This window comes from Rhinoraja longicauda, chromosome 17 (genome assembly GCF_053455715.1).
Source record: "Rhinoraja longicauda isolate Sanriku21f chromosome 17, sRhiLon1.1, whole genome shotgun sequence".
Classification (NCBI taxonomy): Eukaryota; Metazoa; Chordata; class Chondrichthyes; order Rajiformes; family Arhynchobatidae; genus Rhinoraja; species Rhinoraja longicauda.
The window spans coordinates 7,547,213-7,561,661 of NC_135969.1; the positions used below are offsets into that span (position 1 = coordinate 7,547,213).

At 49.4% G+C, this 14,449-nt stretch overlaps 1 protein-coding gene across 13 annotated transcripts in view; it reads right to left on the reverse strand.

Moving 5' to 3' along the window:
• atp2b2 (ATPase plasma membrane Ca2+ transporting 2) overlaps window positions 1–14,449 on the reverse strand; it is a 1,022,617-nt gene that overhangs the window by 260,845 nt on the left and 747,323 nt on the right. The gene's annotated exons all lie outside the window — the stretch shown is intronic.

Consider the following 14,449-nt stretch of genomic DNA (forward strand, 5'->3'; position numbering starts at 1 on the left):
ACAGTGTGGAAACAGGCCCTTCGGCCTAACTCGCCCACACCGGCCAACAATGTCCCAGCTACACTAGTCCCACTTGCCTGCACTTGGTCCATAACCCTCCAAACCTGTCCTATCCATGTCCCTGTCTAACTGTTTCTTAAATGATGGGATAGTCCCAGCATCAACTACCTCCTCTGACAGCTTGTTCCATTCACCCACCACCCTTCTCTTTGAAATTGTGCCATCGAAACGAATGGGGACTGAGAATCATAGCTGATGGTCAGGATGGTGACTCACACAGAGTGGAACTCCTATCCAAACTCTATTTACACTAACGTCTCTGGACTGGTGCCTGAAACCACAACTCCTTGGCAGAGAGGCAGCCATTCCATTGGGATTATTCATTTTCCATAATCAATGGTAGAGTTGCTGCTTTACAACGCCAGAGACCCGGGTTCAAACCTGACTATGGGTGCTGTTTGCATTGAGTTTGTACGTTCTCCCTGTTTCCTGCATGGGTTTTCTCGAGGATCTTCAGTTTCCTCACGTACTACAAAGACATGCAGGTTTGTAGGTTAATTAGCTTGGTATAAATGTTAATTGCACCTAGTGTGTATCGGTTAGCAACACGCGGAACGGCCCTTCATAGACCCTCTGCAACGGGGAACGATGGGCATCCCTGCGCAGAAACACAAATCCACAGTCCTTCAAGGCAGGCGGTTCATGCACCATGGGACACCCGTGACGCAAAGTAGGAACGGGAGCCAGGGAACCCACTCGCGCCCGGAGGGATGCCAAAACCGACGGAACCGAGGGCTGCTGACCAGAGGACTCCGGAAGGAAATCCCCGGGCACTCTGAGTGGCGAGCCATTGTAAGGGGTTTCTGCGCCGAGCTTTCGCCCGACCTAAGGTCCCCGTGCCTTGCTCTGATCCCTTGACCAGGCCGTGCACACTGGTTCCCCGTGAGTGGTTCGACCCACTCACCCCTTACGGTTCTAGACACTGGGCTTAGATGCAGGAGCTCTTATAGTGCAGAAAAAATTCAACCAGACCAGATTTTAAAACCAGGGTTTAAATGAAAAGGGCTTTTATTCAGCACTTGGGACTATTGTCCATGAATACTTATTATACAGTTCGATAAGACATATCTATAATACACATACCGAATACATGAATATCTTTTATTTATTAATCACAAAACGCACAGTTCACAAGACATATACCCGAATACCCTTTTCGCTGAAAACTTAAAAGCACACAGTTCCACGAGACATATATCCGAATACCTTCTTCGCTGAATTCTTGAAACACACACAGTTACACAAAACGTATACACGAATACCCTTTTACTTATGAATTCTTAAACACAGTTCTGCAAGACACATACACGACTGTCAGATGGGGAACGCACGACGCATCGCAACCTTGACCAAACCCTATTTTTAATACACACCCAACGTTTATTCACAACCACCCTCCTCTCTACACTAAACTATGTCCAGGATATGTAGGATTTGAAGTGCATGCTCACCATGGGGTTATTACTGGAGTTACTGGCTGTTCGTTTGGCAGTATTTCTCCTCGAGTTGCGTGCCTGTTCCTCTCTCTTGCATCCGTTTTTCTTGCCTGTCTTTTCTTCCTCCTGCATTCGTTTTCTTGCCTGCTTGCGTTTCCTGCAGGTTTTCTTCTAGCTTCAGCTTCTTCTTCCAGTATTTCTTCTTGAGTTTAAAATCCAAAAGTAGTGGCCAGTTATACTGTTTCTGACCCGTCCTATCTCCCGCCAGATCTTGGAATCTCTTTGTTCAAAAAGATATGTATGAGGTTTTCTTCTGATCTGCGCTTATGTTCGGGGATACCGGGGATGGCCAGAAGGTGTAAATTGGGATTTCATTGTGAGGTGATGGGTGTTAACTGGTTTCCCATCACCTACCAGGTAGTTTTCTATGGGCTATTGTGCCCCCTCACTGAGATGAACTGTTTAGGTCGGCTTGGGGCATTGTGAGTATGCTGATGTCAGCGCCCCAGTGTCTGGACTCCGACCTGGTTCCGTAGGTTTCTGCATGGCCAATACCCATCCTTTGTTCTGGCCATGGCTTTGCAGAAAACCTAGAGACTGGGATGTAAGGTTTTTACCTTTTTTGTGGCTGGTCACGAGGTCCTGCGGCCATTTTAGGACCCACAGATTGTGACATCCTTTGGTAAACTGACTGCAGCCTTTCTCCGCTATCAGCCCCAGTCTCTCGTTTAAAATGTCCAAACTGCAGCTCTTTGGTTTTGTGTTGATTTCAGAATGAGGGAAAACTTCTCAAATCTTACACCATATACCAGTTCCGCGGACGAAGTTCCGAGTTCCTGCTTTGGAGCAGTACGGATGCCCAAAAGGACCCAGGGGAGCTGGTCTGCCCAGTCAGGGCCGTCCAGCCGCGCACTGAGGGCCGCCTTAAGTTGCCTGTGAAACCGTTCCACGAGCCCATTAGCCTGTGGGTGGTACGCCGTGGTCGGCTGCAACCGGGAACCGTACAGCTCCGCTAGCGTAGCCCAAAGGGTAGAGGTGAATTGGGACCCCCCGGTCGGTGGTAATGACGGACGAAACACCGAAACGGGCCACCCAATGGAGGGAAAGGGATCGGGCACAAGAGGCGGTGGAGGCGTCGGACAACGGGAAAGCCTCCGGCCAACGGGTAAATCGGTCAACCACCGTGAGTAGGTGAGTGTAGCCCCTGGAGGAAGGTAAAGGCCCAACTAAATCAATGTGAATATGAAAAAAACGGACCGCAGGGACTGCAAACTCCTGCACCGGAGGTTGGACATGCTGGTGAACTTTAGCGGTCTGGCAGGGAACACAGGAACGGGCCCAAGCGGCTACTTGTTTCCGCAGGCCATGCCACACAAACCTAGCGGCCACTAAGGCAGAGGTGGAGCGGATGGACGGGTGCGCCAGGCCATGAATGGCATCAAACACCCGGCGCTGAAGGGCGGCCGGCACCACCGGCCTAGGGCGGGGAAGGGAAACATCACACCAGACTTTTGTACCCGCAGGCCCGCAAGCCACTTGGGCCAACTTCAACCCCGAAGTGGTGGACTGGTATGCTGAGGCAGTGTCTGCCAGGTGCTGTGCCTCCGCAAGCTCCTGGAAATCCACCTCGCATTCCACCGCTGAAATTGGGGAAATGGCTGGCCTGGACAGGGCATCAGCAACGGCATTAAGCTTACCCGCGACGTGTCGGACATCGGTAGTAAACTCTGAGATGGCAGTCAGGTGCCGCTGCTGGCGGGCCGACCATGGGTCGGACACTTTCGAAAAAGCAAAAGGCCACAAATGGGCGGCCTTCTAGAAAATACCTAAAGTGGCGGACAGCTAAATAGAGAGCCAGAAGCTCTCGGTCAAAGGCGCTATACTTCAGCTCAGCCGGATTAAGCTGTAGGCTGAAAAACGCCAAGGGCTGCCAACTGCCATCCACCTGCTGTTCCAAAACCCCTCCCACCGCCACGTCCGACGCATCGACCGTCAGGGCCATGGGGGCGGAGGTGGACGAGCATGGTGGCGTCTGCCAGAGCCACTTTACCTGCCTCAAAGGCCGTCTCAGCGGCCGCGGACCACTCCAACTCGACAGGTTTGCCTGCGAGACACTGGAAGAGCGGACGCATGACCCTTGCCGCTGCCGGTACGAACCTATGGTAGAAATTCACCATCCCCACGAACTCCTGCAACCCCTTTACTGTGGTGGGCCGCGGGAAGGCACGGACAGCCTCCACTTTTTTGGGCAAAGCTGTGGCGCCGGCAGAGGTGATCCGGTGTCCTAAAAAATCAAGAGAGTGGAGGCCAAATTGACACTTGGAGAGGTGGATGATGAGCCCGTGGTCTTGAAGTCGCCGGAACACGGTCCACAAATGGACCAGGTGTTCCTGCTCCGAGCGACTGGCGACCAGGATATCATCCAAATAAATGAAAACAAAAGACAAATCGCGACCAACATGGTCCATAAGCCGCTGGAAAGCCTGTGCCGCGTTTTTCAAACCGAAAGGCATACGCAACCATTCGAACAACCCGAACGGGGTGATCGTGGCAGTCTTCGGTATGTCTTCCGGATGCACAGGAATCTGGTGGTAGCCCCGCACCAAATCAATTTTGGAGAACACTATGGCACCTTCCAGCCCCGACGAGTAGTCCTGGGTGTGCGGTATGGGGTAGTGGTCTGCCGTGGTGACGGCGTTAAGGCGTCGGTAATCTCCACATGGTCTCCACCCCCCAGATGCTTTGGAGACCATATACAACGGAGAGGCCCACGGGCTGTCGGACTGACGGACAATGCCCATTTGTTCCATCTTGTGGAATTCTTCACGCACCACCATCAGTTTGTCCGGCGGCAACCTCCGAGCCCGAGCGAAAATGGGGGGCCCCTCGGTGGGAATGTGATGGACAACGCCGTGCCGGGCAGAAGGGGCGTCGAAACGTTGAACGAGCAGCTCCGGAAACTCAGCCAGGACCGCAGCATACGGGTCGGAGGCCGTGACAACGGCCTGGACAGTCGGGCTGGGCGGGGTGGCCAGCGGTGGAGCAGCTGGGCTCATTGCTGCTAGCGGAGGGTCAGAGGCCTTTACCTCAGACGTCGGGAACCAGTGAAAAGGCCCAGAGGAAATCTGTGCCCAGGATCGCCTGACCGACTTTCGCGACAATGAACGACCACTCGTACGTGCGGGTGCCGAAAGCCAGAGACATTGCCCGCGTACCATACGTGCGGATAGGGCTACCGTTGACCGCGATGAGAGTAGGCCCTCTCTTTCCCGATCGGGCTGCGAGGTCGGTCGGCGATACGATGCTGACTATGGCTCCCGTGTCGACCAAGAACTCTGTGTCTGTGTATCGATCCCTGACGTAGAGGCGTCGGTTCTGGACAATCGCAACTGCCTCTATGTACGATCGGGACTGGGTGAGTTCTCCCAGACTGGTGAGCAGCACACTGGGTCACGTGGCAGGGATCAGTGGTGGAGAATTGGAAAGATCGTGGGGTGAGGAAGCGGAGACTCAAGGTGACCTTGACCAGCGCACAGAGAGAGAGAGAGTCGTGTAGCTGGAGACACTGACCGCAGAAGGTCACGTATCTCTGTGAATGACAGGCTTGGTGACCTGAGCCTAAAACTGCATTGTTCACTGGAGACCTTCTGTTAGAATGGGGTCTCTCTTGAGAAATGTGTTAATTTTATCAGTACCTTTAGGAAAAAAGGGTAGCAAGATTCAAGATTTAAGATTCAATTTATTGTCACATGTACCAATTAAGGTTCAGTGATATATGAGTTACCATACAGCCACATTAAGTGAAAAGCAACAAGACACACAGCCACATAAAATAAAATTTAACATAAACATCCACCACAGCGGATTCCACATTCCTCACTGTGATGGAAGGTAATAAAGTTCAATCACTTCCTCTTTGTTCACCTGCGGTCGGGTCTGTTGAACCGTCTGCGGTCGCCGCTGTCGACTGTCCGAGGCCCTCGCGTCAGGATGATCGAAACTCCCCGTGTCGGGACGGTTGAAACACTCTCCGCGGCGTGGAGCTCCCGAGTCGGCCTCTTCTTACCAGAGACCACGGGCTTCACGGTGTTAAAGCCCACAGGCCCCGCGGTTGGAGCTCTACACAGTCGATCTTCGGCAAAGGATCGCAGCTCCGCGATGTTAACGTCCGCGCCGCGCCCGCGGCTTGGAGCGCAGGGCCGGTCTCCAGGAAAGGCCGCCAACTCCTCGATGTTAGTTCAGTGATCGTACAAGGGGTAAGAGAGTTGTAAAAACAAGCCTGAAGGCTTTGTGTCTCAATGCAAGGAGTATACGTAATAAGGTGGATGAATTAAATGTGGAGATAGTTATTAATGATTATGATATAGTTGGGATTACGGAGACATGGCTCCAGGGTGACCAAGGCTGGGAGCACAACATCCAGGGATATTCTATATTCAGGCGGGATAGACAGAAAGGAAAAGGAGGTGGGGTAGCGTTACTGGTTCGAGAGGAGATTAAAGCAGTGGAAAGGAAGGACATTAGCTTGGAGGAAGTGGAATCGATATGGGTAGAGCTACGAAACACTAAGGGGCAGAAAACGCTAGTGGGAGTTGTGTACAGGCCACCTAACAGCAGTAGGGAGGTTGGGGATGGCATCAAGCAGGAAATTAGAAATGCATGCACTAAAGGCGCAGCAGTTATAATGGGTGACTTCAATCTACATATAGATTGGGTGAACCAAACTGGCAGGTGTGCTGAGGAAGAGGATTTCTTGGAATGTTTGAGAGATGGTTTTCTAAACCAACATGTCGAGGAACCAACGAGAGAACAGGCCATTCTAGACTGGGTATTGAGTAATGAGGAAGGGTTAGTTAGCAGTCTTGTTGTGCGAGGCCCCTTGGGCAAGAGTGATCATAATATGGTAGAGTTCTTCATTAGGATGGAGAGTGACAAAGTCGATACAGAAACAAGTGTTCTGAACTTAAAGAAAGGTAACTTTGAGGGTATGAGGCGTGAATTGTCCAAGATAGACTGGCGATTGATGCTGAAAGGGTTGACGGTGGACATGCAATGGAAGGCATTTAAAGGTCGCATGGATGAACTACAACAAGTATTCATCCCAGTTTGGCAAAAGAACAAACCAGGAAAGGTAGTGCATCCGTGGCTAACAAGGGAAATCAAGGATAGTATTAAAACAAAAGATGAAGCATACAGATTAGCCAGAAAAAGTAGCATACCAGAGGACTGGGAGAAATTCAGAGTCCAGCAGAGGAGGACAAAGGGCTTAATTAGGAAAGGGAAAATAGATTATGAGGGAAAACTGGCAAGGAACATAAAAACAGACTGCAAAAGCTTTTATAGATATGTCAAGAGAAAAAGATTAGTTAAGGCAAATGAAGGTCCCTTGCAGTCGGAAACAGGTGAATTGATCATAGGGAACAAGGAGATGGCAGACCAATTGAACAAATACTTTGGTTCTGTCTTCACTAAGGAAGACATAAACCGTCTGCCGGAAATAGCGGGGGACCGGGGGTCTAAAGAGATGGAGGAACTGAGGGAAATCCAGGTTAGTCGGGATGTGGTGTTAGGTAAATTAAATGGATTAAAGGCAGATAAATCCCCAGGGCCAGATAGGCTGCATCCCAGAGTGCTTAAGGAAGTAGCCTCAGAAATAGTGGATGCATTAGTGATAATTTTTCAAAACTCTTTAGATTCTGGAGTAGTTCCTGAGGACTGGAGGGTAGCTAATGTAACCCCACTTTTTAAAAAGGGAGGGAGAGAGAAAATGGGGAATTATAGACCAGTTAGCCTAACATCGGTAGTGGGGAAAATGCTAGAGTCAGTTATTAAAGATGTGATAGCATCACATTTGGAAAGTGGTGAAATCATCGGACAAAGTCAGCATGGATTTACAAAAGGCAAATCATGTCTGACGAATCTTATAGAATTTTTCGAGGATGTAACTAGTAGAGTGGATAAGGGAGAACCAGTCGATGTGTTGTATCTGGACTTTCAGAAGGCCTTCGACAAGGTCCCACATAGGAGATTGGTGTACAAACTTAAAGCACACGGTATTGAGGGTTCAGTGTTGAGGTGGATAGAAAATTGGTTGGCGGACAGGAAGCAAAGAGTAGGAATAAACGGGTCCTTTTCGGAATGGCAGGCAGTGACTAGTGGGGTACCGCAAGGCTCAGTGCTGGGACCCCAGTTATTTACAGTGTATATTAATGATTTGGACGAGGGAATTGAATGCAACATCTCTAAGTTTGCGGATGACACGAAGCTGGGTGGCAGTGTTAGCTGCGAGGAGGATGCTAGGAGGCTGCAGAGTGACTTGGATAGATTAGGCGAGTGGGCAAATGCATGGCAGATGCAATATAATGTGGATAAATGTGAGGTTATCCACTTTGGCGGCAAGAACAGGAAAGCAGAGTATTACCTGAATGGTGACCGATTGGGAGAAGGGGAGATGCAACGTGACCTGGGTGTCATGGTGCACCAGTGATTGAAAGCAAGCATGCAGGTGCAGCAGGCAGTGAAGAAAGCGAATGGTATGTTGGCATTCATAGCAAGAGGATTTGAGTTTAGGAGCAGGGAGGTTCTGCTGCAGTTGTACAGGGCCTTGGTGAGACCGCACCTGGAATATTGTGTGCAGTTTTGGTCTCCTAACCTGAGGAAAGACGTTCTTGCCTTAGAGGGAGTACAGAGAAGGTTCACCAGATTGATCCCTGGGATGGCGGGACTTACATATGAGGAAAGACTAGATAGACTGGGCTTGTACTCGCTGGAATTTAGAAGACTGAGGGGGGATCTTATAGAAACATATAAAATTCTTAAGGGGTTGGAGAGGCTAGATGCGGGAAGATTGTTCCCGATGTTGGGGGAGTCCAGAACCAGGGGTCACAGCTTAAGGATAAGGGGGAAGTCTTTTAGGACCGAGATGAGAAAACATTTCTTCACACAGAGTGGTGAGTCTGTGGAATTCTCTGCCACAGAAGGTAGTTGAGGCCAGTTCATTGGCTATATTTAAGAGGGAGTTAGATGTGGCCCTTTTTGCTAAAGGGATCAGGGGGTATGGAGAGAAGGCAAGTACAGGCTACTGAGCTGAATGATCAGCCATGATCATATTGAATGGCGGTGCAGGCTCGAAGGGCCGAATGGCCTACTCCTGCACCTATTTTCTATGTTTCTATGTTTCTATGTTAGGCCGCAGTGGGGACGGAGATACGACACGGAGAAACTTCGCAACTCCGTCGAGGTAACAGATTGAAAAAAAAGTTTCTCCCAATTGCAACATAAAACAAACCAAGAAACACTAAAACGTACTTTAACTCATACTTAAAATAATAAAAAAAAGTAGAAGGACAGACAGACTGTTGGCGAGGCAGCCAGAACTGGTGGCGCCATCTGGTGGACCATGTGCTTTGCTTGAGCGACTATTGTATCCTGAGTCAAGTCAAGTCAAGTCAATTTTATTTGTATAGTACATTTAAAAACAACCCACCTTGACCAAAGTGCTGTACATCAGTTCAGGTACGAAGAACGAACATACAATGGCACACAAACATAACAGCACATACATAAACAGTTCACAGCGCCCCCTCAGAGGGCCTCAAACGCTAGGGAGTAGAAATAGGTTTTGAGCCTGGACGTAAAGGAGTCGATGGAGGGGGCAGTTCTGATAGGGAGAGGGATGCTGTTCCACAGTCTAGGAGCTGCAACCGCAAAAGCGCGGTCACCCCTGAGCTTAAGCCTAGACCGCGGGATAGTCAGTAGCCCCAAGTCGGCCGACCTGAGGGATCTGGAGATAGAGTGGTGGGTTAGAAGATTTTTGATTTGGGGGTGGGGGGCAAGCCCGTTTAGGGCTTTGTATGTGAATAGGAGGAGCTTGTTCTACCTAAGAACACTGAAAAGGTCTGGTCTACCCCAACAGCTGCTGACGACCTTCTACCGCTGCACCATAGAGAGCATCCTAACACTTATCTCTGTGTGGGACCTCAGCTAAACGGAGGCAGAGAGGAAAGTTCTTCAGCGGGTAGACCATAGAGCTCAGAGGACCATCGGAACTCAGCTACCAGCCTTGGAGGGCATCTACAACACACGATGCCTCAGAAAAGCCACCAGCATCCACAAAGACTCTTCACACTCCTGCAACAGTCTGTTCGAACTTCTACCATCGGGCAGACGTTACAAGGCCTTCTAAGCCCGCACCTCCAGACTCAGGAACAGCTTCATCCCCAGGGCCATAGCTGCTATGAACCGGTCCTGCTGAGCCGGATGGTCACATCGCTCAGTGATCCGGCACAGATCTACTTGCACTTTATTCTGTTTTAAAACTGTCCCAATTTGTTTCATTGGGTTGTTTAAATTAATACTGACTAGCTAATTAAATTATTGCATCGTATCATAACATATCATATCATATACATACAGCCGGAAACAGGCCCTTTCGGCCCACCAAGTCCGTGCCGCCCAGCGATCCCTGTATATTAACACTATCCTACACCCACTAGGGACAATTTTTACATTTACCCAGTCAATTAACCTACAAACCTGTACGTCTTTGGAGTGTGGGAGGAAACCGAAGATCTCGGAGAAAACCCACGCAGGTCACGGGGAGAACGTACAAACTCCTTACAGTGCAGCACCCGTAGTCAGGATCGAACCTGAGTCTCCGGCGCTGCATTCGCTGTAAAGCAGCAACTCTACCGCTGCGCCACCGTGCCGCCGGTATGGGAGGCGCATTCCCAATCTCGTTGTACCCCTGTACAATGACAATAAAGATATATTGTATTGTATAGTATTGTATTGAAATTGATTCTGTACCGTACTGGGAGCCAGTGGAGAGAGGCCAGAATCGGGGTGATGTGGTCCCTTTTACGGGTACCCGTCAGGAGTCTCGCTGCGGCGTTTTGGACCAATTGTGGGCGGGACAGGGATGATTGGCTGATCCCAGTGTATAGGGAAGTCCAATGCCTTCAGTAAAATATGCTTTGTTTTGTTGATAACTGTCTCTTTGTTACTTTCAGTACTAAGGCGCGGCACAGTGGCGCAGCGGTAGAGTTGCTGCCTTACAGCGCATACTGCACTGAGACCCGGGTTCAATCCCGACTACGGGCGCCGTCTGTACGGAGTTTGTACATTCTCCCCATGACCTGCGTTGGTTTTCCCTAAGATCTTCGGTTTCCTCCCACACTCCAAAAACGTACAAGTATTTTAGGTTTGTAGGAAGGCACTGCAGAAGCTGGTTTAAACTGAAGATAAACACAAAAAAGCTGGAGTAACTCAGCGGGTCAGACAGCATCTCTGGAGAAAAGGAATAGGTGACGTTTCAGGTCGAGGAAGGGTCTCGACCCTTTTCTCCAGAGATGCTGTCTGACCCGCTGAGTTACCCCAGCTATTTTGTGTCTACCTCAGGCTTGAAGACTAATTGGCTTGGTAATTAGGCAGCATTTCTGTGCAAAATGTATGGATCGGGACCATTTATCAGACTGAATTCAAAATGAATTTGTCATCCAGTTGTCATGGAAGGGTTTATAAGGGGCCTGATAAAAACATGAGGTGTCAGCATTTGTCCCAGGCGTGGAATATGTGGAGATGTTGCCGAGAGTAAACAATGTCCTCAAAAGGCCGCAGGAGATGACGCAGTGCTTAGAAATTCAAGTCCAAGTTCAAGTTCAAAACACTGTATTTGTCCCATTTACAAAGGCGCGTAGAGTAGTACAAAAACTATTGGGGGGGGGGGGGGATTAGCAGGGTGAGCAGAGGGACAGGGGTGGTTGGGAGTTGAGGGGCTGAACAGCCTTGGGGGACAAAGGTTGCCCTTCTCCACTGTGTCCGACAGCCTCGGCAGCGAAGCCGGCCTCCTGACGGGAGCCACTCAAGTATGGCCACGTGCACTAGCAGCAGGGGAAGGGATGTACGAGACGTTGGTGAGTTTCACATCATATTAACACTCTCACACATTGCAAAGTGAGACAGCAAAAATAAATTTAAAAAACATTCCCCCCCTCCCAGTAGAAAAAATCCTGGCCTACCCCTTTATTCTTAAACTGTGATCTCTGGTTCTGGACTCCCCCAACATGGGGAACATTTTTCCTGTCCCTAGACTGTCCAATCCCTTAAGAATTTTACATGTTTCTACAAGATTCCCCTCTCATCCTTCTAAACTCCAGTGAATACAAGTCCAGTGGCCCCATTCCAGATGCGTGCAGAATGACAACTCAGTGTATCCGATATCTGAATCAGGCCTTCTCTCTGTCGCTGGTGACATTCATTTAAGATCATTCTAAATCATAGATGAGGAAGAGAAAAATAGAAGTTATAAATATAAAACCTTCAAGTCTAACCACGTATGCTCCACTTTGCAGTTTTAATTCCCTCTGAGATTTTCAAAACCACACACTTGCAACCTGTTGTAACTGTCACAAATAGCCTTGTCTTTCTTCTGCAGCACACGTGCTCAGCTGGTAAAGCTGCTGCCTCACAGGTTTGTGGGTTAATTGGCTTGCTGTAAATGTATAATGTAAAATTGTCCCTCGTGTGTGTAGGGTTGTGTCAATGTGCGGGGATCACTGGTCGGGGTGTGCTCGGTGGGCAGAAGGCACCGTTTCCACGCTGTATCTCCAAACTAAACTAAAACTCCTCGTTACTTGTATTGCATTGCACGAGGTTTGCTTGGTAACATATTAAAACTGATGTCGCGTCTTTTATGAGACATCAATGCCACCGTTCAGTCCAAGGCACCAAGTGTTCTCAGTTTTTTATAGTGTGGATATCATTCCAACCTGGGAAATAATAGCATGTAGGGACATAGGGATTGGCTGGGAGTTCGAACCCTCGGATTGGCTAACGAGGTCACGAGGTGTGCCAGCGCGGGAGAGACAAACAAGCAGTCTAGTGTTGCACTCCGTCCAGTAAAGACGTATTCGTTGGTTGTTTATAGTTGTGAGTACTGCGTTTGTTACGGGGTTTTTGCCCATGCAAATAAACTCCGTCTTCAACACTCACCCGCTTCTGGACTCGCCACAAACACAAACATAAACACCAAATGCTGGGGTAACTCAGCGGGACAGGAATGGGTGACGTTTCGGGTCAAGACCTTTATTCAGACTGGAGAAGGGTCTCAGCCTGAAACGTCACCCATTCTCTCTTTCCAGAGATGCTGCCTGTCCCGCTGAGTTACTCCAGCGTTTTGTGTCCATCTTCGGTTTAAACCAGCACCTGCAGTTCCTTCCTACACAAATAATAGCACAATATGAGTAATGGCCTGCGCACTGTATTCCAGTTATAAAGTCATAGAGTCACAGATTGATACAGTGTGGAAACAGGCCCTTTGGCCCAACGCCCACACTGGCCAACATGTCCCAGCTACCCTAGTCCCACCTGCCTGCACTTGGTCCATAACCCTCCACACCTGTCCTATCCATGTACCTGTACAACTGTTTCTTAAACGTTGGGATAGTCCCAGCTTCAACTACCTCCTCTGGCAGCTTGTTCCATACACCCACCCACCCTTTGTGTGAGAAAGTTACCCCTCGGATTCCTATTAAATCTTTTCCCCTGCACCTTAAACCTTTGTCCTCTGGTCCTCGATTCCCCTACTCTGGGTAAAAGACTCTGTGCATCTACCCGATCTATTCCCCTCATGATTTTGTAAATCATGAGAGGATTTTGTAGATCATGAGAGGAACAGTGTTACGCTTTGTTGGAGGTTAGATTAACAATGGTCTGGATGGTGTTGAGATGAGGAATGCCCCTCATAATCTTCCCAAGGACAATTGGCGCAGTTAGCTGTGGCGATCAATGCCAGGAGTTGAATCCAAAGGACCTTGAAGAGGTGTACGAGCAATTTCAATGATCTATCACGTCAAGGCACGCTTAGAGTGTACATCTTCAAATGCCATACCCAGCATGGCCACCATCATAGATGGACACAAAATGCTGGAGTAACTCAGCGGGACTGGCAGGCAGCATCTCCGGAGAGAAGGAATGGGTGACGTTTCGGGTCGAGACCCTTCTTCAGACTTCAGACTGATGGCCACCATCGTCTTCAGGCTCGGCTTCATGCACCACTCCCAATAATACCCGATCAATAAAGACACAAAGTGCTGTGATAACTCAGCAGGTCAGGCAGCATCGCTGGAGAACATGGATGGGCGAATCCTCGGGTATGAACCCTTCTCCAGTCATAAGGATTGTTACTCCAGCATTTTGTGTCCTTTGTTTTGGTGAAGCTGCATCTGCAGTTCCTTGTTGTTACAATACCCTATCAATGGTGTTTGTCATTTGGGGCACCTACGTAAAGCATATCCCTACCCCAAACGCAGAGCATTGCCTGGCATTTGCCATCTGCATCCTACAGCCTGCACAGACTACCAGCTATTTAACCATGAAAGGCTCGCCATCAGAGCAACTCGCCTGATACCATCAACGGCATCTAGCCAGAGGTGATGGAGATAGTTGCATAACCATCTCCTTCCTCCTGCTTGGCCGGATAACATTCTTATCCCGAGACTTTGCACGGTGGCGCAGCGTTAGAGTTGCTGCCTTACAGCGAATGCAGCGCCGGAGACCCGGGTTCGATCCCGACTACGGGTGCTGTCTGTACGGAGTTTGTACGTTCTCCCCGTGACCTGCGTGGGTTTTCTCTGACATCTTCGGTTTCTCCCCGGACTCCAAAGACGTACAGGTATGTAGGTTAATTGCCTTGGAAAATGTAAAAATTGTCCCTAGTGGGTGCACGATAGTGTTAATGTGCAGAGATCGCTGGTCGGCGCAGACCCGGTGGGCCGAAAGGGCCTGTTTCCGCGCTGTATCTCGAAACAAAACTAGAAACTAAACTAAACTTCCCCACATCATATCCAATTTCTTTTCTTCGCGAATTCACAAACTAATGGACTGGCAAAAGAGCCAGGGGTCACATGAGGAGAGTCTTTTTCAAATAGCGAGTCCAAACTCCAACTAACTTC